The sequence below is a fragment of the Bufo bufo genome, chromosome 3 (genome assembly GCF_905171765.1).
Source record: "Bufo bufo chromosome 3, aBufBuf1.1, whole genome shotgun sequence".
Classification (NCBI taxonomy): Eukaryota; Metazoa; Chordata; class Amphibia; order Anura; family Bufonidae; genus Bufo; species Bufo bufo.
In genome coordinates, this window is record NC_053391.1 from 506,333,368 (window position 1) to 506,358,050 (window position 24,683).

The 24,683-nt window shown below is 40.0% G+C and overlaps 1 long non-coding RNA gene across 1 annotated transcript; it reads right to left on the reverse strand.

The window, feature by feature from the left end:
- Positions 1–3,958: 3,958 nt before the first annotated feature.
- On the reverse strand, positions 3,959–24,083 carry LOC120993512. Its single transcript, XR_005777286.1, has 3 exons — positions 23,915–24,083; positions 17,578–17,583; positions 3,959–3,968 (listed from the first exon to the last, which is right to left on the reverse strand). It is a non-coding gene; the product is annotated as an uncharacterized LOC120993512 (long non-coding RNA).
- Positions 24,084–24,683: the final 600 nt, after the last annotated feature.

Sequence of the window (24,683 nt, forward strand, 5' to 3'; positions counted from 1 at the left end):
CTCCATGTCAGGAGTCTTTCTCTGCAGCAATGTAGCAGGTTTTACCGAGGACATATACCTGTTCCCAAGTCCAGAAACAATTTGTATTCAGGCGTTACCCTTAGCAACCAGCTGTTCAAGGACCAGAAAAATTTCCAGCAGCAAGCCCCCTTTAACTCCACACAGTTTTTTTTTTTTTTTTTTAAAGTATTCAGCAGCACCTGTTCCACTGAGCAAACGGCTTCTGGCCCTTTAAGTTCCCACACAGCACTGCAGCATTCAGCTTTTCTGAGGTGTCGTTGCCCGCATCCGACACCAATTGTGGCAGTCCGTTATTTAGCTCACCTTTCCAGAGGTGAAAAGGTAGGGGGATTAGTCCGATTATTTCGCAGAAGGAGACCTCAGGAGACAGAAGTGCATTTCAACTGGCGTCCTGCCAGCTTTATTTCACAGGTTGCATTAAAATACAAAAACATAAACGGAACACCTAGCCTTGTCCAGGCTCTAACTAAACAATAGTTCCCTCTCTAGGACGTGGATGAGCTATCCTCAGTCCACCCAAAATAAGCACGCTGTCTGAACAGCAACCTGTGATACTTGCAGTTTGCAGGCTCTGGACCTTCAGGGTCCCTCAGTGAGATGTGGCTTCTCTCACTCCCAGGAAGTTCTGAGCAAGTGTGTTGACAGATCAGTTTTCTAGCAACTCCCCAGGTGCAGCTCATCAGGACCCAGGCTTAGTTTTTTTTAACCCTTTCCTAAATAAATTTCTTCAGCATATGCTAAGAACCTGGGAGACACATATATACCCTCAATTACTTCACCCTGTGAGACACCACACAGTAAACTTCAAAGTTATTTAGTATCTGTTGGATGGCTTGGGTGGACCTGCACACCTAGATTAATATCATTAGGGCAACAAAAAGTTTTCTGATTGTCCTACCATAATATTCAATAACCTTTCTATACAGTTTTGTCATGTAAAAACTCATTTGCATAAAAATGGGCTTATGGGAAAGACATGCAAATGAGCAGAATCTGCCTTATTTTTCAGCTGTCATAAGACTATGAAAACCAATAGATGGCGCTATGGAGTTAGGAAACCAATAGAGGGCACTATTGAGTTATAAACAGCGCCCTCTATTGGTTTTACAGTCTTCTTGTCAGAAGACTTTGAAACCAATAGAGGGGGCTGTTCCTAACTCAATAGCGCCCTCTATTGGTTTCATAGTCTTCTGACAAGAATATTAGACTGATTCTTATGACAAGCTTATTAGCCTTCTGCATGGAAAATTCACGATTAGAATATTAGTGATTAGAATATTCGCGATCTACACTAGGATGATATCTGGGTAATAACTCAGTGAAAAAATCTGACACTGGGAAAGCTGGGTAATAACTCGCTATCTACACTGAGTTATTAACCAGCTTTTCCAGTGTCAGATATTATCACTGACTTACTACACATTTATTACATAATATTCGCTATATTGCTATATATATATTTTTTAGAATATTATGAATATTCTAAAAAATGAATATATAGCAATATAGCGAATATTATGTAATAATTATGTAGTAAGTCAGTGATAATATCTAACACTGGAAAAGCTGGGTGATAACTCAGTGTAGATCGTGAGTTATTACCCAGCTTTCCCAGTGTCAGATTTTATAATTGAGTTATTACCCAGCTTTCCCAGGGTCAGATATCATCCTAGTGTAGATCGCGAATATTCTAATCGCAAATTTTCCATGCAAAAGGCTAATAAGCTTGTCATAAGAATACAGTCTATTGAGTTATGAACAGCGCCCTCTATTGGTTTCATAGTCTTCTGACAAGAATATTAGACTTGTCATAAGACTGTAAAACCAATAAAGGGCGCTGTTCATAACTCCATAGCGCCCTCTATTGGTTTATGCAAAACTGTATAGAAAGGTTATTTAATATTATGTTAGGACAATCAGAAAACTTTTTGTTGCCCTAATGATATTGATCTAGGTGTGCAGGTCCACCCAAGCCATTTAACAGATGCAAAATAACTTTGAGGTTTACTGGTTCTCAGTCAGATGAGAGCTGGTATGGAATATCTCATAGTGCACAAGGAGACCGACCGACCGACCGACCGAGCTTTTGGCATATAGCCTTTGTGTGGTTGTCTATTGTATGTAATAGGAGTCTAAGATGCATCCAGCTACCCTTGTAATGCTGTTTCTAAACAATTTTGATAGGGTATCCATCAAATTTCTAACCTTTTATTATGAACCAGACATTAGGAACAATCTATTTTTTACTAAATTGTAGGTAGGTTTTATTTCAGTGCATTAGAACGTCCTATAGCAAATTATATAAATGAGATAAATCTGATTTGATGCATTTGGCCATTATTGATTGTACTGGGAATTCCTTATTCTTTTACTTGTTACTGTCATACATCTGAATAGCTGCTGGAAAGCTTTAGGCTCCATTCACACGTCCGTGGTGTGTTGCGGACCCGCAAATTGCGGATCCGCAACACACCCGCCCGGCACCCCTATAGAAATGCCTATTCTTGTCCGCAAGCTGCGGACACGAATTGGACATGTTCTATCTTTTGCGAAGCTGCGGGCCCAAAGATCGGGGCCGCGCTCCGCAAATGCGGATGCGGACAGCACACTGTGTGCTCTCCGCATCCATTCCGTCCCCATAGAAAATGAATGGGTCCGCACCCGTTCCGCAAAATTGCGGAACGGATGCGGACCCATTTGCGGACGTGTGAATGGAGCCTTATTGTGCAGAAAATGCCCTTCCAGATACTTTGTAACATTATGAATCCAGGAGCCTCCTGCTACAAAGATGCTTCATGAAAAGATTCATGAAGACAGCCATACACAAATTGTCTAATATAAGACAGCACAGGGGGCTTCTTAACAGAAATACACTCAGCAAAGATATGTACATTTATCTATTTCCAGAAGTAAATATCCATCTATTCTTATTTTTCTGAGCGACCCTTTATAATTATGGGTAAAATGTAACAGTTACCGTATATCAAAACTGTTGTGTACATTTTTACTGCACTTGATAAATATAAAAGAATATAGGGATATTAGGGAAATGTTGCTGAGATGATATTATGTCATTTGTAGAGTTTTCCCTAACTGTTAGGTCTCATTCAGACAACCGTATGCTGTCCGCAAAAATGTGGATCCGTTTTCTTGCAGACAGTTCAGCATGTCTGCAAAAAAAACTGATTGCATTCAGCATTTAGGCGGACCCATAACTTCAATAGGTCCACATCCTGATTTTCACTGACAAATATAGGACACTTTATTTGTTTTGCGGAGCCGTAGAATGGAAGAAAAGGGCCCCATAGAAGTGAATGTGTCCACATTTAATCCGCAAAAAAACGGTTCTGCATGTTTACGGACAGCATACGGCAGTATGAATGAGCCCTTAGAAGAACACATTATAACACTTTATAGAATACATTGGGTAGAAACAAAAAAAAAAGTTAACCCTTCCATATAGCTGCCCATAGCTACCAGAGTTCAGCTTTAATTTCTTAACCCCCCTAAAAGTTCAGCCAGCAGAGTGGGGATGGATGAAGGGGGCGGGGGTTAGGGGTAGAGGATCGCTTTAAAGGGGTTATCCTATGAGTAATATAAAATAAATGACACTCAGACATAATCTAGAACATGACAACCTCTTGCTAATAAATTCAAAACCTGCCCCGTAACTCACATTGATCTACAGATCTCCCCTACATTACTTCAATTGCTCTGCTAAATTCATTTCAAGCTCGCAGTTTAGGTAGCATGTCCTTTCTCAGAGGGTGTGTCCTATCTGCGTCAGTTATAATACATTTTTAATTACATGCAATAACAAAAGTATTCCGATCCACGTGCTGGTTTTAAAACTGTAGAAATCAGTAAGACAACTCCTGTAAGTCTTTATGTCTGGGGCTCTGTAGAAGATTGTTTGAAAACTGGGTTGGGAGTGAAAGCAGCTGAAACTTACTTTGTCTTTCAGCTGTCATCATCCCGACTTGATTTCTAAAGGCTATTTCTCCCAATGTAGAGGAGAAAATGCCTTGATTGTAGTCTTGTGAAGCTTTGATTGACAGATTTCAACCAAGACCAGGCACAGATTTCCACTTATATTTTTAAAGGGGAAGGATATTCGATCAATGTCACATAGGTGTGGGTCCCTGTTTACCGCTATCAGGGTTCTAAAAATGGCCCATGCTTGCTCGGCTCTTTCCAGCAGCTCTATAGTGGTGAATGGAGTAGTGGCTGTGCCTGCGCTCTGCGCAATAACGATAAAATATCAGTGTCTCAGATGGGCAATCCCTTTTAAGCATTAACTACCGTATTTTTCGCTTTATAAGACACACTTTCCCCCCCCCAAAAGTGGGGGGAAATGGCCGTGCGTCTTATAAAGCAAATATTAGTGAGTTCTTCCATTATGGAAGAGCTCACTAGTATGCTTTAGGAGTAGGGAGTGAAGTACTGCAAGTGCTTGTAATACTCACCCTCCCGGTCTTCATTCATCCCCTGTCTTCCCGACTAGTGCTGCACTGTCCTGACCACATACAGTGTCAGGATGTAGTGCGCGCACTATGACTTGATGCATTACGCAGTCAGGTGACAGAGCAGCGCCGGCCGGGAAGACAGGGGAGCGCGACTTCTGCAGGGGGTGGAGAGGAGCCGCGGCGCAGGATAGGTAAAAGATGGTTTTTATTTTAATCTGATCTGAGGTCTGATGGGGGTCTCACTATGGGCTGATATAAGGTCTGATGGGGGTCTCACTATGTGGTCTGATGGTGGTCTCACTATGGGCTGATATAAGGTCTGATGGGGTTATGAAATGAAGAGCTGATGTGATGTCCTGATATGGGGGCCTAATCTGATGTCCTGATATTTATGGGGGCCTGATCTGAGGATCTAATATGAGGTCTGATTAAAAATATTTTTTTCTTATTTTCCTCCTCTTAAACCTGGGGTGCGTCTTCTCATTGGGTGGTCTTATAAAGCAAAAAATAAGGTAAGTAAATGTCCACCTTTTAACATTGTGTCATTTCAATGCAAAATTCAGTGTTGATTGTTTATTAATGTATCTTTGTACCACTCTAACTGATCCTATGCCAACATGCTGATCCTACAAGCTGTCATATTCTATCCTACCTATCCTTAGTAGCTGTAGAGCAACCCGAATGTAATGATTTTGTTTCAGAAAAATTGAGATGTGGGCATTCACTTTAGAGAGTAACTAAACCTTTGTGTAAAATAAGATGTCCCTAATGCCCTAATAAAAGGTTTTCTAATATACTTTATTAATTAATTTTGTATTTTTATTAGACTTTTCCCTACCTAAAGCACACCATTCCCTTTGAGCTTAAAACTCGGTTCTCTGTACACCGCTAACCGCTCAGCGGTGTATGGAGTACAGGCTGTGAAATTTATGATTGGGGCTGCAGCAGCACATATTGCTGCTCCTGCCCGTGCCCCCAGAGGTTTACTAACTCCTGGCATAGCACATGGGTACCCTGTAATAATGTAGTATGCCAGGATTAGCTGAGTGGAGCGGGCTCCTGCTTCTGCCTGCTTTGCTAAGCTAAGAGTCCTGCATGTCGGCTCGTACCTTAGCAGAGCCAGCAGAAGCAGGAGACCGCTCAGCTAATCCTGGCATACTACATGTTTACAGAGTACCCATATGCTATGCCAGGAGTTAGTAATATGCGCTCCTGCCCGTACTTCTTGCTTATGCGGCCCTATTCATAAACTTCACAGTCCGTACTCCGTACACCGCTGAACTGACAGCGGTGTACAGAGAACTGAGTTTTAAGCACACAGGGAATGGTACACTTTATGTAGGGAAAAGTCTAATAAAAATACAAAATTAATTAATAAAGTATATTAGAAAACCTTTTATTAGGGCATTAGGGACATCTTATTAAAATTTTACACAAAGGTTTAGTTACTCTTTAAGGTTTAATAACATAGACGTTTATGTCACCATCTGTACTGACCATTCCTTAGGCTGGTCATACCCAGTTTCATAGTCTCTGGTGTTTTTGCCACAGTCTGAGAATCAAAATATACAACTGGTTAAAAAACACAAAACAGAATCCTGGTGCTAAAGAGGACTTTTAACCTCTCCTGACTGGTTTAGCATTCGTGTTGTGCTAAGAATTCTGGAGCATCTATTTGTATGACTCAATGATGTGCCATTCCTTCATTATTCCTAGTGCAGATAGCAATTTGAGATGAAGGAGTGTTACCAGTTGGGGGTATATTTCTGCTCAGTGCTGCCAGTGTCACATCCTAACTGATAGCACCCATATGGACCTTCACGGCAAACTGCTAGTAATTCATTCATAACTTCTAGCTGGAATAATAGAGTCATATGAACAGATGCTCCAGAATGCAGGAATGCAGATAATTGCTAAAACAGCCATGTCAATTGAGGTTTCAGGTCCTTCTTAGGCTAAGTTCACACAAACGTGTGTGATCCGTGGGCGTATTGCGGCCCGCAAATCGCGGGCCGCAATACACGGCCACAGTTCCGTGTGAATTCCGCATCACGGATGCGGACCCATTCACTTCAATGGGTCCGCAAATCCGGAATCGCTGAACGGCCGCACGGGACGGGACCCCTCGAAAGCACTACGGAGTGCCTCCGTGGGGTTACGTCCCGTACTTCCGTTCCGCTAAAAGATAGAACAAGTCCTATCTTTTTGCGGAACGGCCGGATCGCGGACCCATTAAAGTGAATGGGTCCGCGATCCGATGCGGCTGACCTACGGCCGGCGATCGTGCATTGCGGCCCGCTATTTGCCGCAGCACAGGCACGGGTCACACACGTTCGTGTGAACTCGGCCTTAGGCTAATTTCACACTGGCGTTTTGAATTTCGTTTGTGAGATCCGTTTCAGGGATCTCAAAAACGGTTCAAAACGGATCAGTTCAGCCCCAATGCTTTCTGAATGGATAAGGATCCGTTCAGAATGCATCAGTTTGGCTCCATTCCACCTCCATTCCGCTCTAGATGCGGAGCCAAACGGATCCGTCCTTACTTACAATGTAAGTCAATGGGGACGGATCCGTTTTCACTGACACATTATGGTGCAGTTGAAAATGGATTCGTCCCCCATTGACTTTCAATGTAAGTCAGGACGGATCCGTTTTTTTAAAGAATAATGCAAACGGATCCGTTCTGAACGGATACAAGCGTTTGCATTATAGGTGCGGGTCCGTCTGTGCAGATTCAAGACGGATCCGCACTGAACGCAGGTGTGAAAGTAGCCTTAACTGCTTTTCAAGAAGCAGCAAGGATTAATACCAGAGTATTAAAGTCTTGTACCAGTTCCTAATAACAATGGCGTTTTCTGTACCTCCAAGTAACTTCATAGTTTGCACAGTTAATTTGTTTGCATGCATAGGTTTCAATTTACTCATCAAACTCAGTGGAGACTGACAGACTTCATTCATACAAATTGAAGACATAGAAAAATCTCTGTACAAGTATCATTTAAAACTGCTGGCAAGGATAACCGCGTTTGAAGCCAAATATGCATTGGAACTTAAAAGCTCCATGTAAGGAAATCAATAAGGAACTCATGTAGAGGTAGACATATGGCACCCATTTAGAACACCAGGGCTGCATTTAATTGGGAGATTACAACACTACATTTTGTTTTTTTTACTTTCTCCCTTTCTGCTAGAACACAGATTTGACCCTTAACGTACTGTAAATATACATCACAATTTTAGGTGTTTATTATAAGTTTTTGTATTTATGTTTGTTTTCTTTTTTGATTTGAATTTTTTTAATTTTTTTTATATTCTTGGAAATATTTGGGTTGTACGTTTCATGAACTAATGTTGAACTAATTTGTGTTTATGATTAATATGCCTTAATGTCAATTATTTTATTACATTATACTCATGTATTCATTCATTTATTTATTCATTTATTTTAAACTGTAGATAAAATCTTCAAGTTTTCAACACATTATATAGTACAGAAAACATTTTTTTAAAAGCTATTCCTGTCAGCAAGGTATTTTGGATATTTTTCTATCCAAGTAAATACATATGGGACCAGTATAATGTCAATAGTGGCACAGAAGAAAGGCTGACTGGTGCACAGGGCATTGCATCAATAAGTAGTGCTGCAGAGGACCATTGAATGGGAGCCCATTTGCCTCTTAATCCAAATGAATAATTAATGATAATTATCATGCTGCCGTTATTATATGTGATAACAATATATCCTTAAGGTGAATAAATTCAATCTGCTTTCATCCGGAAACTGCAGTTCATAATACTGGCAAAAATATTGATATAATTATTTGCAATAATGGTCAGGAAAAGCTGTTACAGTGAAATGGAAATTCAGAAATGTGGAGGAATGAGGATACAATTCACTGTATCATATAATAATTGCTTTGTCCTTGTGTTAGAGCTGACTACATCATTACACATTTATTAGAACTGGTGAGATGTTATAGCAACAATTTTTTTACATGTTCATTTCTAAGAAAAAAATAAAAATAGGCTAATTTTTGAGGTTAATGACATTGCTTACTGTGCCTCGAAAAAGTATTCATACCCCTTGAACTTTTTCACATTTTTTCATGTTACTCTCACAAACTTAAATGTATTTTATTGGGATTTTATGTGATAGAACAACACAAAGTAGCAAGTATGTGTGACATAAAAAGAAAATTATACATATTTTTTTTTAATAAATAAAAATCTGGAACGTGTGAAGTGCATTTATATTCTGCCCCCCTAAGTCAATACTTTGTAGGACCACCTTTCGTTTTAATTACATGTCTCTACCAGCTTTACTCATCTAGAGGCTGACATTTTTGCCCATTCTTCTTTGCAAAACAGCTTAAGCTAAGGGCTCATGCACATGAGCGTAGTAGCTCAGTGCCTGTGCTGCAGACTGCAAATAGCAGTGTGCAATCCATAGGAACTGAGTGCACTCAGTTTGCAGATGCGGACCGATTGACTTGCAAGTTACGGCCATGTTCTATCTTTTTGTGGTGCGGAGGCATAGACCCCAAAGCCTACAGAAGCACTTCATAGTGGTTCCATGGGCTTCCAATCTGTGCCTACCTCTGCAAAAGATAGGGGAAGTCCTATCTTTGGTCCTATCTTGTGGATTGCAGACCCATTCAAGTCAATGGGTTCGTGTCCCCATCACGGGTACTCATGTATTGTGGACCAGCCATTTGCGGTCTGCCATACGAGCACTACGGCCTTATGGTTGTGTGCAGGAACCCTAAGGCAGATTGGATGGAGAAAATCTGTGAACAGAAACTTTCAAGTCTTGCCACAGATTCTCAATAGGATTTAGGTTTGGACTTTGACTGGGCCATTCTAACCCATGAATATGCTTTGATCTAAACCATTCCATTGTAGCTTTGGCTGTATGTTTAGAATTGTTGTCCTGCTGGAAGGTGAACCTCTGCCCTAGTTTCAAGTCTTTTGCAGCCCCTACCGGGTTTTCCTCTAGGATTGCCCTGTACTTACCTCCGTCTTCTCATCAACTCTAACCAGCTTCCCTGTCTCTGCCGAAGAAAAGCATCCCCATAGCATGATGCTGCCACCACCATGTTTCTCGGTGGGGATCATGTGTTCAGGGTTTTCCGCCACAGATAGTATATCGCATTTAAGCCAGTAAGTTGAACTTTGGTTTCATCTACATGGCTTGTGGCAAACTGCAAACTGGATTTTTTATGAGAAGAGGAGGAAAATAAGAAACAAACATTTTCTTCAGACCTCAGATCAGACCCCAAGTCTTCATCAGACCTCAAATCAGACCCACAATCTTCATCAGACCCCCAAATAAGACCCCCAATATTTATCAGACCTCAGATCAGACCTCAAATCTTCAGCAGATGCCAGAATCAGACTCTCAATCTTCATTATACCTCAGATCAGAGCCCCAATCTTCATCAGACCCCCAAATCTGACCCCCGATCTTCATCAGACCTTAGATCAGACCCCCGAATCAGATCACCATTCCTTACCAGACTTCAGATCATCAGACCCCAAATCATATCCCCATTCCCCATAAGACCTTAGATCAGATCCCCAAAAATCAGATCCCTATTCCTCACCAGTCTCAGATCAGACCCCCATATCATATCCCTAATCCGCATCAGACCTCAGACCAGACCCCTAACTCAAATTCCCACTCCTCATGAGACCTCAGATCAGACCCCATCAGAATTTAGATTAGACATAAAACAAAGAAATGAACTTACCTCTCCTGCTCTGGAATGGTTCCACCAGTCATGAGATCCAGCGAGCTCTTCCTGCCCTCATTGCTCCCTGTTGTTCTGCTGATGCTGCTTTGCACCGTGATGTGTCAGGTCATAATGTGATATGTCCTGATGCAGCACAGTGCTCTCCTGGCAGAAGACCAGACAGTCGTAAGTACAGCCAGCGCCAGGAGTGCTTGTTATATTCACCGTTCCCTAGTCCTACTGTGTACTAATGAGTGCTTCCATAATTCGAATTGCTCATTTGTATCTGCTTCATAAGACTCGTTGCCATTTTCCCCCTTTATCACTTTTATGAAAAATACAAATATATATATACTGTATATAGTTTGTTATAATTTGTAATAAGAACCTGTTCATATGTGTTGGAGGGTTCATATGAAGCATGCTGTGTTATTTAAGATTCTGGGCTCTCTGATGGAAACCTTATTCTAGTCAATGGGTTCTGTTTATGTCCGTTATGCAGCATACTGGCACTTCCATTAGTTTTACTGTTCTGCTCCTACAATGGAGTAAACCAATGGAAATATTTAGGGCAGATGTGAAAAAAAACAATATATAGATAAAAAAAATGAAGACATTTATGGAAAGCACAGAACCTATGGTAATCACCTTCTTGTATTGATGCTATGTTGTTCTCTCAGCCTTTTTTTCTATTTTTAATTATAGCGCTGTAAATATTAATTCTCTTTTGTAGCTTCCTTTTTCTGCTTATGACATACAGTACACTGACTTAGATGGCTTATAAAAAAATCAGTTAGTTAAAGTTAAAGAAAATACCTTTCTCTGTCAATGGGTCTTTTAACAGTGAACTCTAATTTTCTTGTGGAAGGGATATAATTAAGGCATTAAAAGAATTGATTGAACTATCTTAGCTATTACTTCTTTGGAAGAATGACATATATAAACCAGGGGTCCAACTGACAACATTGCCTTCTCTTTTTATCAATATGTCATATCAGAATGAGTGAGGATACCAGGGAGATATGACATCTAAACAGGGCATGAAGGTAAATTAAAGAGGTCATCCAGGATTAGAAAAAAGGGTCTGCTCTTTTCAAGAAATGGGACAATGTTAGTCCATGGATTTTTTCTTGTATTGTAACGTCTCCCTAGAAAACAGAGCTGCAGTGCTAAACTCAGCCCATGGTCAGATATGGCACTGTTTCTGGGAAATTGCAGAACCTTTTTTTCCAGCCTTTAACTATGTGACAGAGCTGGAAGAAAGATCTGCCCTATCTTATAGGAGAGACATTTTTAAGAAAAAACAAAAATTGCTCATTAATCAAACCACAGGACATATTAATGTATTTTTTACTACACAACAATATATTTGGACTCTCTAACAGAAATGTGGAACAACTTAGCCTTGCCATGAGCAACATTTTATAAAATGGGAATGTTCCCTATTGGCCATGTTTCCATGGATGGATACACTCCATGGGCAACTCTCTCCTTCTGCGTTTCATTGTGTGCCATATTTTTTGTAGTCTTTTGCAGTTACATAATAAGAAAAGATCTAACAGCTAATATTTACATAATATCTGAAGGGGTTATCTGGACATTTTAGGTAATCAGTTGATTGTATTATCCTGTGGAAGTTTAGTTTGTACTCACCCATCCCTTGCTCCTCTAATGCTGCTGTCTGCGACACTTCCTGACCTGATGTGTGCCATTCTTTTCCTGTTCAGCTGTATAGTAAAAGGAAGAGAAGGGTGCACATCTGGTTGGGAGCTGGGCGAAAAAGCCTGCAGCCTATGTAAGTGTAGCGGAGGCTGCAGCATCGGTGGAAGAGGGATGGGTAAGTACTAACTAAACAATCTTCCTTCCATAAGATAGTACATAGGACTGGTGCCTTGAGACTCCCTTTAATGATCCTTGACAGCACCACTTGTCCATACGCTGTCTCTGGTATTGTATCTCATGGAATAGGACTGAGCCGCAATACCAGATACAACTCATGGACCAGAGTGGCATTATTTCTGGAAAAAAGTATTTCAATATTCTCTGCATAAATTAGCTAAAAATGAAAAACAAACCGTCATCTCCTGGTAACATATGACTATGAGGGTAAAAGATTTCTGAACCTATATCTATTTGTTTATGTTCTGGTCAATGCAAAAGCATCCAATGCTAAAGAATCCTGCAGCTGCCTTATAAATGCAAATGTAAGTAACCAAGAAACATTTCCAAGGCAAACATTACAGTTTTATTACAGCTATAAATAGTAGGACAAGCAACTACAGTCTGAATCAGAAAGAGTACATTAGTTGCGTTTTATGTGATGGCTCTTTTCAGGGCTAGATGCCATCTCGCCTTTCATGAAACACTTTGTGATGCTTGCATGAATTGCTAAATTCATTTATTATGCTTACACGACAATGCAGCTATTGTAAAGATAATGGCTTCTGTGCAGCCACTTTGCAGCGTCTAATGGTAGTGGTGGTACTTTGTGTTGGGAGAAGTTTAGGTTTCTGAAAGATGTACTTTATTTGGATTTGTTGATAAAAGTGGGAAAGGAACGTGATTAAATAAATATGGACAATATCAATTTACCCTCACATACGCGGAAATTGCCCTCACATAGGGGAAAATTATTAAAATTAGCATTTCTGATGTCAGAAAGAACCACAAGCCTCTTAATAATTTTGGCACACCCTTGAGAGGTTTCTGCTTCAGAAAATAGAATCTACGCCAGCAAGTAGCTGGCTTATACAGTACATCAGGTATAAATGTTCCCCAGTTTACTGAGGCACATAATGTTAAATGTGTAATGTGTGAAGATCCCACCCATGGCCCACCCTGTCCCACTAAAGACAAGAGTGGTGGAAATGTGGAAAAAGTCTCACATTTTGGTGTAAAATTGGACTTATTCCAAAATGTGAGACTTTTTTTTTGACGTAGGACAATGATACATTGCTCCCATGGCCTCTAAAGTGTCAAAAATGAATGACTTACTTAATTCCTTAATAATGGAGATGCTCCATAATTCTCTCACAATTCAAACCTTTTGCAAGAAGATCATATTTACAAAGCTAATGTGATTGTATATCCCTTTTGGAGTATTATAGCAGCTGAACAGATCTAAAATGCTAGGTAATAGGGGCAGACCACCTGTAGCACTTCGTGGTCCAACATTGAGGTGGGTCAGGGTCAAGAAGAAGTGAAAGGATTTGGTTGTTTAACCAGTTATATAGAGGGTGGACATTTAACTTTACATCTATGAGTGGTCAGTGGTTATACTGTTGCCTGCTGTAGGATGGGAAAGGAAAGGTGTTAAACTTGCCATCTGCAGAAGTAGATGAGTGTTTCGTCCTGGGCTCAGTGGTTGGTGTCATTGGTAGGGAGAGTTAACGCTATCTATCTTAACGTTATCTACGCTGATAGATATATCAATACCGTACATAGATAGACAGACAGACATATATTATAAGGAGCTAGATTAGTACATAAATATAGAAAGATAGATTGTAGATGGATAGATAGATAGATAGATAGTGTAACACATTGAGGGATTGTGTCTGGCAGGTATTTTCCTCCTAGCATGTGCGGCTGGGCTGGTTTCCAGCCAGGTGAGGTCAAATACCGGACCGTAGTTTAAGTGCCGGTCCGTGTTTTGGCAGCACCTGGCTGTCCTTAAATAGGCAGCTAGGCTCAGCAGAGATGTCTCTGTTTTTGGGATCTGAGGCTTTGTGCCGTGCTGGAGGGATGAGAGCTGCATGCTGGGGAAACAGGCCCCCTAAAGTCTGCTGTGGACTACTGGAAGCAGAACTGCCAGCAAGGTGACTTGTGTTATATGAACTTTCCATTGTGTGTGAATTAACACCAAGACTGCAAAGTCACGTGCTGTTTTGTGCAATTGCCTCAAGTGTGAATAAACACTGAGGTTTTGAGTTAAGAACTTGTATTTTGCCTCTGTACTGCGCCCGCTTACCCTATCTACCAGAGCGAAACCCCACAATAGATATACCTTGTACATATACAGGATAGCAACACAATAACAGGATTTCAGAAAATGAATTCCATGGTAATATTTATCTGATTGTTCTCTTTGGATCAGAGAACACTTTTACAGAGATCTGTTGCCAATAGCACTTTCTCTAGAAATTACAAATTTAATATATGAAATTAAACCAAAGCATAAAACTTTATGAAAGAACTATGATAATGAAACCAAAGAAGGTATGATAACTAAAAATTGTACCTCCAGATGTTTTTTATTAGTACCACTTACTATTTCAGTCTTTTGTTGCCCCTGTCCTAACTCCTTTGAGATGATTTGCTATCATCAAGTTCCAAATAAGTAAATGTTTTTCATGAAATGGTAAAATGTCTCACTTTCAACATTTGATATGTGTTCTGTGATCTATTGTGAATAAAATATGGGGGGTGATTTATTATACTGAAATGCACCTATATTAGGCGTATTTCAGATGCAGAAGGTGGTGCAACAGTTAGTTGCGCTGCTATCTGTGACTTCTCCCCGCTCACTCCAGGTCTAAAGTTTTGGGTGTGCCGTGGGCGGGGAAGCGGTGAGGCCGGCAGGCCCATCTCATTCATCAATTTTTCGCACAAAGAAGATGTAGACAGATTCAAACGAATCACGTTATAAATAGAGTCAAACTAAACATGGGAAATTAACGTGACTTTAAAAATACCTTTAATGTCAAAGTAATGGGTATTGGTACGACGGTACCTATTAGCTAACAATATGTGATGTAATCCTCCAACGGAGATATATTAATGATAATATGGCGACGGGAAAAAAGGATCAAGATAAATCAAGAGAGGAGGTTAGTCAGGGGACCACAGGGCATAATATCCCTGTAATGCCCTAACCTATCCTTAGCCCAGGGTTGCCCCCTGATGGTGGAGGTTCCCTGTCCCCGTGCCTAATTCTAGAATATCCCTGTTAAAACCCTAAAGAAGGGAAACATTACAAATAATCACCAAAAAATAGATAAAGAGAAGATAGACATTATCCTTATATTTATGTATATCTTCTCTTTATCTATTTTTTTGTGATTATTTGTAATGTTTCCCTTCTTTAGGGTTTTAACAGGGATATTCTAGAATTAGGCACCGGGACAGGGAACCTCCACCATCAGGGGGCAACCCTGGGCTAAGGATAGGTTAGGGCATTACAGGGATAGGATGCCCTGTGGTCCCCTGACTAACCTCCTCTCTTGATTTATCTTGATCCTTTTTTCCCATCGCCATATTATCATTAATATATCTCCGTTGGAGGATTACATCCCATATTGTTAGCTAATAGGTACCGTCGTACCAATACCCATTACTTTGACATTAAAGGTATTTTTAAAGTCACGTTCATTTCCCATGTTTAGCCATCTCATTCATCATCTTCTTATGTTTAGAACTGGTGCTGGATGCGCTGAAGTTATGAAGAGGCCTGCTCCTTCATAATTTCAGCGAAAAATCCGGCAGCTATGGGGCTTTATTAAGACCGGCGTCTAAAACACCGGTATTAATAAATGTGCCCCTATGTGTCTATGAGATTTGAAAATAATTGCATTCTGAATTTATTTACATTTCTTTACATTTTATGCCACACCCTAACTTATTTGAAATTTACATTATACTTTTGTAGCACTTCAAGCAAATTTGTAATGCAGCATTCTGTATGAGGAGTTTGTTAAATACATAAAATAGGTCTCCTCTGCATTACTGAATGAACATTGGTTTGCATCAGTGAATACACATTTTCTCTATTGTCTAATAGCCAATATATACGGTAGTTCCTAATTCTCCACAAAAAGATGGAGCATTTTTCTCTCTATTAACTAAATTGAAATGTTGATATTGCTCTTCTATTTTGTTATGTATCAAGATGCAAAATAATTGTGCTTAGCCTTTCTGCAGTGAAACCATTAGATCACATTCATTTTAATGCTTAGCACATCTTCATTAGTTTTTCTGCAGTTCCATTGTTAAAGAATGTATGGAAGGCAGAAAATGCAGTAATAAAAGCATTCTTACATAAGTGATTTATCTAGTAATAATAATAACAATAATGATTAAACATACTAATTATATTCGTTTCAAAGATATCATAATAAAGATTTAGTGTATTTTTCACTGCATAAAAAATGTTGTGTGTATATAATAGACAAATGTAATAAAGGGGCAGATTGGTATCTGTATTAATGTGATTAATAATCTGTGAAAGTAATAGTTATTACTTTTATAGGAGTGGCTGTTATGCATTATATTGACCGTGGTGCAGTGTGTAGCAGCTTAATAAATGCTGAAATGATGTAGTCATAGTGTAAACACTAGTTTATTGCCAGAACTATGACTGATAAGGACAGTTGCAAGAAAAAGTATGTGAACCCTTTGGAATGATATGGATTTCTGCACAAATTGGTCATAAAATGTGATCTGATCTTCATCTAAGTCAAAACAATAGACAATCACTGTCTGCTTAAACTAATAACACACAAAGAATTAACTGTAACCATGTTTTTATTGAACACACCATGTAAACATTCACAGTGCAGTTGAAAAAAGTATGTGAACCCCTAGACTAATGACATCTCCAAAAGCCAATTGGAGTGAGGTGTCAGCCAACTGGAGTCCAATCAATGAGATGAGATTGGAGGTGTTGGTTACAGCTGCCCTGCCCTATAAAAAACACACACCAGTTCTGGGTTTGCTTTTCACAAGAAGCATTGCCTGATGTGAATGATGCCTCGCACAAAAGAGCTCTCAGAAGACCTACGATTAAGAATTGTTGACTTGCATAAAGCTGGAAAGATTTATAAAAGTATCTCCAAAAGCCTTGCTGTTCATCAGTCCACGGTAAAATAAATTGTCTATAAATGGAGAAAGTTCAGCACTGCTGCTACTCTCCCTAGGAATGGCCGTCCTGTAAAGATGACTACAAGAGCACAGCGCAGACTGCTCAATGAGGTGAAGAAGAATCCTAGAGTGTCAGCTAAAGACTTACAAAAGTCTCTGGCATATGCTAACATCCCTGTTAGCGAATCTACAATACGTAAAAACACTAAACAAGAATGGCTTTCATGGGAGGATACCACAGAAGAAGCCACTGCTGTCCAAAAAAAACATTGCTGCACGTTTACAGTTTGCACAAGTGCACCTGGATGTTCCACAGCAGTACTGGCAAAATATTCTGTGGACAGATGAAACCAAAGTTGAGTTGTTTGGAAGAAGCACACAACACAATGTGTGTAGAAAAAGAGGCACAGCACACCAACATCAAAACCTCATCCCAACTGTGAAATATGGTGGTGGGGTCATCATGGTTTGGGGCTGCTTTGCTGCGTCAGGGCATGGACGGATTGCTATAATCGAAGGAAAAATGAATTCCCAAGTTTATCAAGACATTTTGCAGGAGAACTTAAGGCCATCTGTCCACCAGCTGAAGCTGAACAGAAGATGGGTGTTGCAACAGGACAACAACCCAAAGCATAGAAGTAAATCAACAACAGAATGACTTAAACAGAAGAAAATACACCTTCTGGAGTGCCCCAGTCAGAGTTCTGACCTCAACCTGATTGAGATGCTGTGGCATGACCTCAAGAAAGCGATTCACACCAGACATCCCAAGAATATTGCTGAACTGAAACAGTTACTCCTGACCGTTGTGCACGTCTGATCTGCAACTACAGGAAACGTTTGGTTAAAGTTATTTCTGCCAAAGGAGGCTTAACCAGTTATTAAATCCAAGGGTTCAAATACTTTTTCCACCTGCACTGTGAATATTTACATGGTGTGTTCAATAAAAACATGGTAACATTAAATTATTTGTGTGTTATTAGTTTAAGCTGACTGTGATTGTCTATTGTTGTGACTTAGATCACATTTTATGACCAATTTGTGCAGAAAACCATATCATTCCAAAGGGTTCACATACTATTTCTTGCAACTGTATGTCTAATGTCTGTCATTTAAAGCGGTTGTCTGAAATAATTAAATAGCAATAATTAAATAATAATAAGTAAATAGTTTCACAGGTTTGGGATGCCATATGATCAGATCTGTCATTAGGATCCATAATTATAGGAGTTATCCTATGACTAATGTAAAAAATATAAATCAGACATCAAATAGTACTTGACAGTCTCTTTCTAACAAAGCTAGAACCAGTCCTGTACCTCACATGGATCCAGAAATCTCCCCATTCATAGCTCTGCTAGATTTATATCATTCTAAAAGCTCAAAGGGAGTGTCTTTCCTGATACAGCTAAGGGGGCTTGGTCATGCTCTCCCTATCATAGCTCAGGAGGCAGCTGAAGGATGAAAATGAGCATGTGCGGCCATCTTCAGGTGGAGCTATACAGATACATTTTATTGAATAACTTAGTGGCAATGCAACATTTTTTATTACATGCAATTATAAAAGTATTTAGATCCAGGTGCTGGTTTGAAAACTGTAGAATATTATTCATGAGACAACCCCTTTAAGTGTACCCTAATGGCTACCTGTATATTAGGTAATTCACAAATGACAGAATTTAAAAATAAAAATAAATACAATTAATTTATGGGATTTGGAAGAAAATAAAAAAACTTAAAAAGTAAAAAAATAATATAAGACATTGAAAAAGTCTTTCAAAAATACAATAATACTTATTTTGTGTACAAAAATAGAGTTTATGAAATGTCATAGGGAAGCAGAAATCAGATGTGAATTTTTGACCATGAGAACCCATACAATTAATTATATTAGGAATTAACAGTGCTAGAGCACCTTTTTGAAGATCTTAACATTGTGAAGTTTCTCTCCTATTGCGCCTGGAAATCTATTAATAATCTATCAACTGATTTATACCATTTCCATTGTCAATAGGGAATGCCCAGGTGACAAAGGTAACTGGTATAATCAAATTTCCAATAAAACTCTTTAAAACCTAATAAGTTGTGACTCTTTGAAACTTAATAAGGCATGGAGTATTGAAATATTTAACTTTTTATGTCCTAAATGACCCAGAGACTCCCATTTACTAAGGTTCATTCCCTCAGTATATATGCAGCTATGTCCTGATAATGTTTTCATTGGTGGTTTAGTCATCAGTACTTTATAATCATTATGCCTTTCCTGTAATAGAAATCAGCACTCCATGTCCTGACATCCTGGACCGAGATGAGCAAAGTTATCAAAAATTTGAATCGGTTGCTTCGCTGAAGTTCACAAAGAAATTGAATTTGTTATGAATTTGTTACTTCATCACGAATCGCATTAGATTGTATGTAGCGGGGGAAATGACAGGGAAAGTCTATGGCGCCGCCCCCATCATTGAAACCCTCAGATTAAAGATGGCCTTGCGTTTCGCTCGGCGGTCATTTCGCGGTGAACTTTGTGCGTTCGCAATTCGCTGAACATGCGAACATATGGCGATGTCTGCTGGTGCCATATTCTTTTGCATTGCGCCAAACTTTGACCCATGACACACACTTCAGGTGGGACAGGACAGCAAATTGAGACGTTTCAGCACATGGACACACCCCCACCTTATAACAGAACCCGATATGGCAGCCATATTACATTCTGTGTTTTGCCAGTGTAGGGAAAGGTTGCTTTGTGGAACAGGGACAGACTATTAGGGACACCAAACGCTAGCTAATAGGGCCACAAAAGTACTTTTCAGGACTGGTATAGGTGTGCTACCGATAGGTGTGATATACTGAGGGGTGTGATATACTTATAATATACTTTCTAACATAGAAAGTATATTATAATGCATTTGCATTGTGCAGCAATTGTGTGCGGTTCTGCTGTGAAACCACAGCTATATAGAGGGACAAACGCTATTGGAATAACTAATTGCAACTGGTGTGATTTACCTGTTGCCCCCCCAAAAAACTGATTGGATGCAATATACCTGCATCCACAAAATACTGATTAAGGGGTTTGATATACCTGCTTCCACATAATACTGATTGAGGGGTGCGATATACCTGCTATCACGAAATATTGATTGAGGCCTGCAATATATCTGCTTCCACAAAATACTGATTGAGGGGGTTCGATACACCTGCTTCCACCAAAAATAAATAAAGGGGTTCTATATACCTGCTTCCACAAAATACAGATTGACGGGATAGATATACCTGCCTCCACAAATAACTGATTGAGGGGTGCGATATACCTGCTTCCACAAAATACTGATTAAGGGGATTGATATACCTGCTTCCACCAAATATTGATTGAGGCCTACGATAAACCTGCTTCCACAAAATACTGATTAAGGGGTTCTATATGCCTTCTTTCACAAAATATTAATTGAGGGGTGAGATATACCTGCTTCCACCAAATATTAATTGAGGCCTACAATATACCTACTTACAAAAAATACTGATTAAAGGGTGCGATATACCTGCTTCCACCAAATATTAATAAAGGGTTCCATATACCTGCTTCCACAAAATACAGATTGAGGGGTGCGATATACCTACTTCCACAAAATACTGATTGAGGGGTTTTTATATACCTGCTTCTACAAAATACAAATTGAGGGGTGAGATATACCTGCTTACACCAAATATTGATTGAGGCCTACGATACACCTCCTTCCACAAAATACTGATTAAGGGGGTCGATATACCTGCTTCCACAAAATACCGATTAAGGGGTTTGATATACCTACTTCCACTAAATATAGATTGAGGGGTGCGATACACCTGTTTCCACCATATATTGATTAAGGGGTTGCTTCTACAAAAAACGGATAGAGTGGTGCAATATACCTGCTTCCGCAAAATACTGATTAAGAGGTTTGATATACCTGCTTCCACAAAATATTGATTAAAGTGTGCGATATACCTGCTTCCACAAAATACTAATTAAGGGGTTTGATATAACCGCTTCCACAAAATACAGATTGAGGGGTGCGATACATATGCTTTCACAAAATGCTGATAAAGGGGTTTGATATACCTGCTTTCACAAAATCCTAATTTAGGGGTGCGATATTCCTGCTTCCACAAAATACTGATTAAGGGGTTTTATATACCTACGTCCGCAAAATACTGATTGAGGGGTGCGATATACCTGCTTCCACAAAATACTGATTAAGGGGTTTGATATACCTGCTTCCACAAAATACAGATTGAAGGGTGCAATATATATGCTTTCACATCATGCTAATTAAGGGGTTTGATATACCTGCTTCCACAAAATACTGATTGAAGGGTGTGATATTACTGCTTCCACAAAATACTGATTAAGGGGTTTGATATTGTCACGGCCTATGGTGTGCGCTGTGACACTGTTGCTACACTTGCAGTTGCCCGCGGCAACGTGTTGCTGTGTGTGCATGCGGTGGCAGTGTCTCGGCCTTCTGGGTGATTGCTGTGACATGGTTGCAACGCATGTTGTTGCCTGCGGCAACGTGTAGCTTTCCATGCTTGTGTGTGCACTTCCCCTTTAAGTGGCTTCCTCCCCTTGTCTGGTGTTGGGAGGGTTAACTCCCTTCCTAGTGTTTTAACACTGGGTTTATGTGGGTGTGGGTGTGTCTGCTTGGGCTATTTAGCCTCTGCTGGATGCCTGAAGCTGGGGGGTACTCCAGCCATGGTGTATGCGGGAGCTATCTTCCTGGCATATTCCATCTGTCCAGTGAGGGCCACCCTTGTGGTCATAGATGATGTTCTTATGGTGTCTCACGTTTATTGCAGCTATGTATGTCCTGGGTTCCTGTGTGGTTTGTGGTGTGTGCTGTGTCCTTTTAATATTGGTGTGGACACCAGCAATTGTGCACGGGTTCCAGTTAGTGTGTCTGTGGCAGGTAAGTGTGTTACTGGTTTCACTTACATGCCATCTCCTTATAGCTGTATGTGTTACCATCTCCTTGCAGCCTGGCCTCAGATAGAGACTCCTGTTCCTCCATTACTGGGATGAACGGGTTGTCTCTCCCCTGCTCCTAAGTGAGGGATTACCAGGGCTACTTAGGGTTTCTGGGTATCCTGAGTATGAGTCGTCCTACCATCGGGGTCCGCTCATACAGTGAGGAGTCAGGGAGAGGATTAGTGACGCGGTAGGAGGTGACCTGCTCCCTTATTACTCCTTTTGGCCAGGCTGATCCCCTTTACTCTTCGACACCGCACGGTGGGGGGTTTCCCCCACTCCCCGCCGTGACAGATATACCTGCACCCACAAAATACTGATTGAGGGGTGCGATACAACTTCTTCCACCAAATATTGATTAAGGGGTTTTATATACCTTTTTCCACAAAATACTGATTGAGGGGTGCGATATATCTGCTTCTACAAAATACAGATTGAGGGGTGCAATATACCTGCTTCCACCAAATATTGATTAAGGGGTTCTATATACCTGCTTTCACAAAATACTGATTGAGGAGTGTCATATACCTACTTCCACAAAAAACTGATTAAGGGGTTTGATATAACTGCTTCCATAAAATACTGATTGAGGGGTGCGATATACCTGCTTCCACCAAATATTGATTGAGGCCTACGATTCACCTGCTTCCACAAAATACTGATTAAAGGGATTGATATACCTGCCTCCACAAATAACTGATTGAGGGGTGCGATATACCTGCTTCCACAAAATACAGATTAAGGGGATTGATATACCTGCTTCCACCAAATATTGATTGAGGCCTACGATAAATCTGCTTCCACAAAATACTGATAAAGGGGTTTGATATACCTGCTTCCACAAAATACTGATTAAGGGGTTTGATATACCTACTCCCACTAAATATAAATTGAGGGGTGCGATATACCTGCTTCCACAAAATACTGATTAAGGGGTTTGATATACCTCCTTCCACAAAATACAGATTGAGGGGTGCGATACATATGCTTCCACAAAATGCTGATTAAGGGGTTTGATATACCTGCTTTCACAAAATACTGATTGAGTGGTGCGATATATCGGCTTCCACAAAATACTGATTAAGGGGTTTTATATACCTGTTTCCACAAAATACAGATTGATGGGTGAGATATGCCTGCTTCCACCAAATATCGATTAAGGCCTACGATTCATAAAAACATAGAAACATAGAATGTGTTGGCAGATAAGAACCATTTGGCCCATCTAGTCTGCCCAATATACTGAATATTATGAATTGCCCCTGGCCCTATCTTATATGAAGGATGGCCTTATGCATATCCCATGCATGATTAAACTCCTTCACTGTATTTGCAGCTACCACTTCTGCAGGAAGGCTATTCCATGCATCCACTACTCTCTCAGTAAAGTAATACTACCTGATATTACTTTTAAACCTTTGCCCCTCTAATTTAAAACTATGTCCTCTTGTAGCAGTTTTTCTTCTTTTAAATATTCTCTCCTCTTTTACCTTGTTGATTCCCTTTATGTATTTAAAAGTTTCTATCATATCCCCTGTGTCTCGTCTTTCCTTCAAGCTATACATGTTAAGGTCCTTTAATCTTTCCTGGTAAGTTTTATCCTGCAATCCATGTACTAGTTTAGTAGCTCTTCTCTGAACTCTCTCCAAAGTATCAATATCCTTCTGGAGATATGGTCTCCAGTACTGTGCACAATACTCCAAATGAGGTCTCACTAGTGCTCTGTAGAGCGGCATGAGCACCTCCCTCTTTCTACTGGTAATGCCTCTCCCTATACACCCAAGCATTCTGCTAGCATTTCCTGCTGCTCTTTGACATTGTCTGCCTACCTTTAAGTCTTCTGAAATAATGACCCATAAATCCATTTCCTCAGATAGTGAGGTTAGGACTGTATCACTGATTTTATATTCTGCTCTTGGGTTTTTACGCCCCAGGTGCATTATCTTGCACTTATCAACATAAAATTTTAGTTGCCAGATTTTTGACCATTCCTCTAGTTTTCCTAAATTGTTTTCCATTTGGTGTATCCCTCAAGGAACATCAACCCTGTTACAAATCTTTGTGTCATCAGTAAAATGACACACCTTACCATCGAGGCCTTCTGCAATTTCGCTGATAAAGATATTAAACAATATTTGTCCCAGAACAGATCCCTGAGGTACCCCACTGGTAACAAGACCATGGTCTGATTATACTCCATTGACTACAACCCTCTGTTGTCTGTCCCTCAGCCACTGCCTAATCCATTCAACAATATGGGAGTCCAAGCACAAAGACTGTAATTTATTGATAAGCCTTCTATGTGGGACAGTATCAAAAGCCTTACTAAAGTCTAGATAAGCAATGTCTACTGCACCTCCGCCATCTATAATTTTAGACACCCAATCAAAAAAAAATCAATAAGATTAGTTTGACATTATCTCCCTGAAGTAAACCCATGCTGTTTTTCATCTTTTAATCCATGGGATTTTAGATGTTCCACAATCCTCTCCTTAAGTATGGTTTACATTAATTTCCCCACTATTGATGTCAGGCTTACTGACCGATAGTTGCCCGATTCCTACCTACTACCTTTCTTGTGAATGGGCACAACATTTG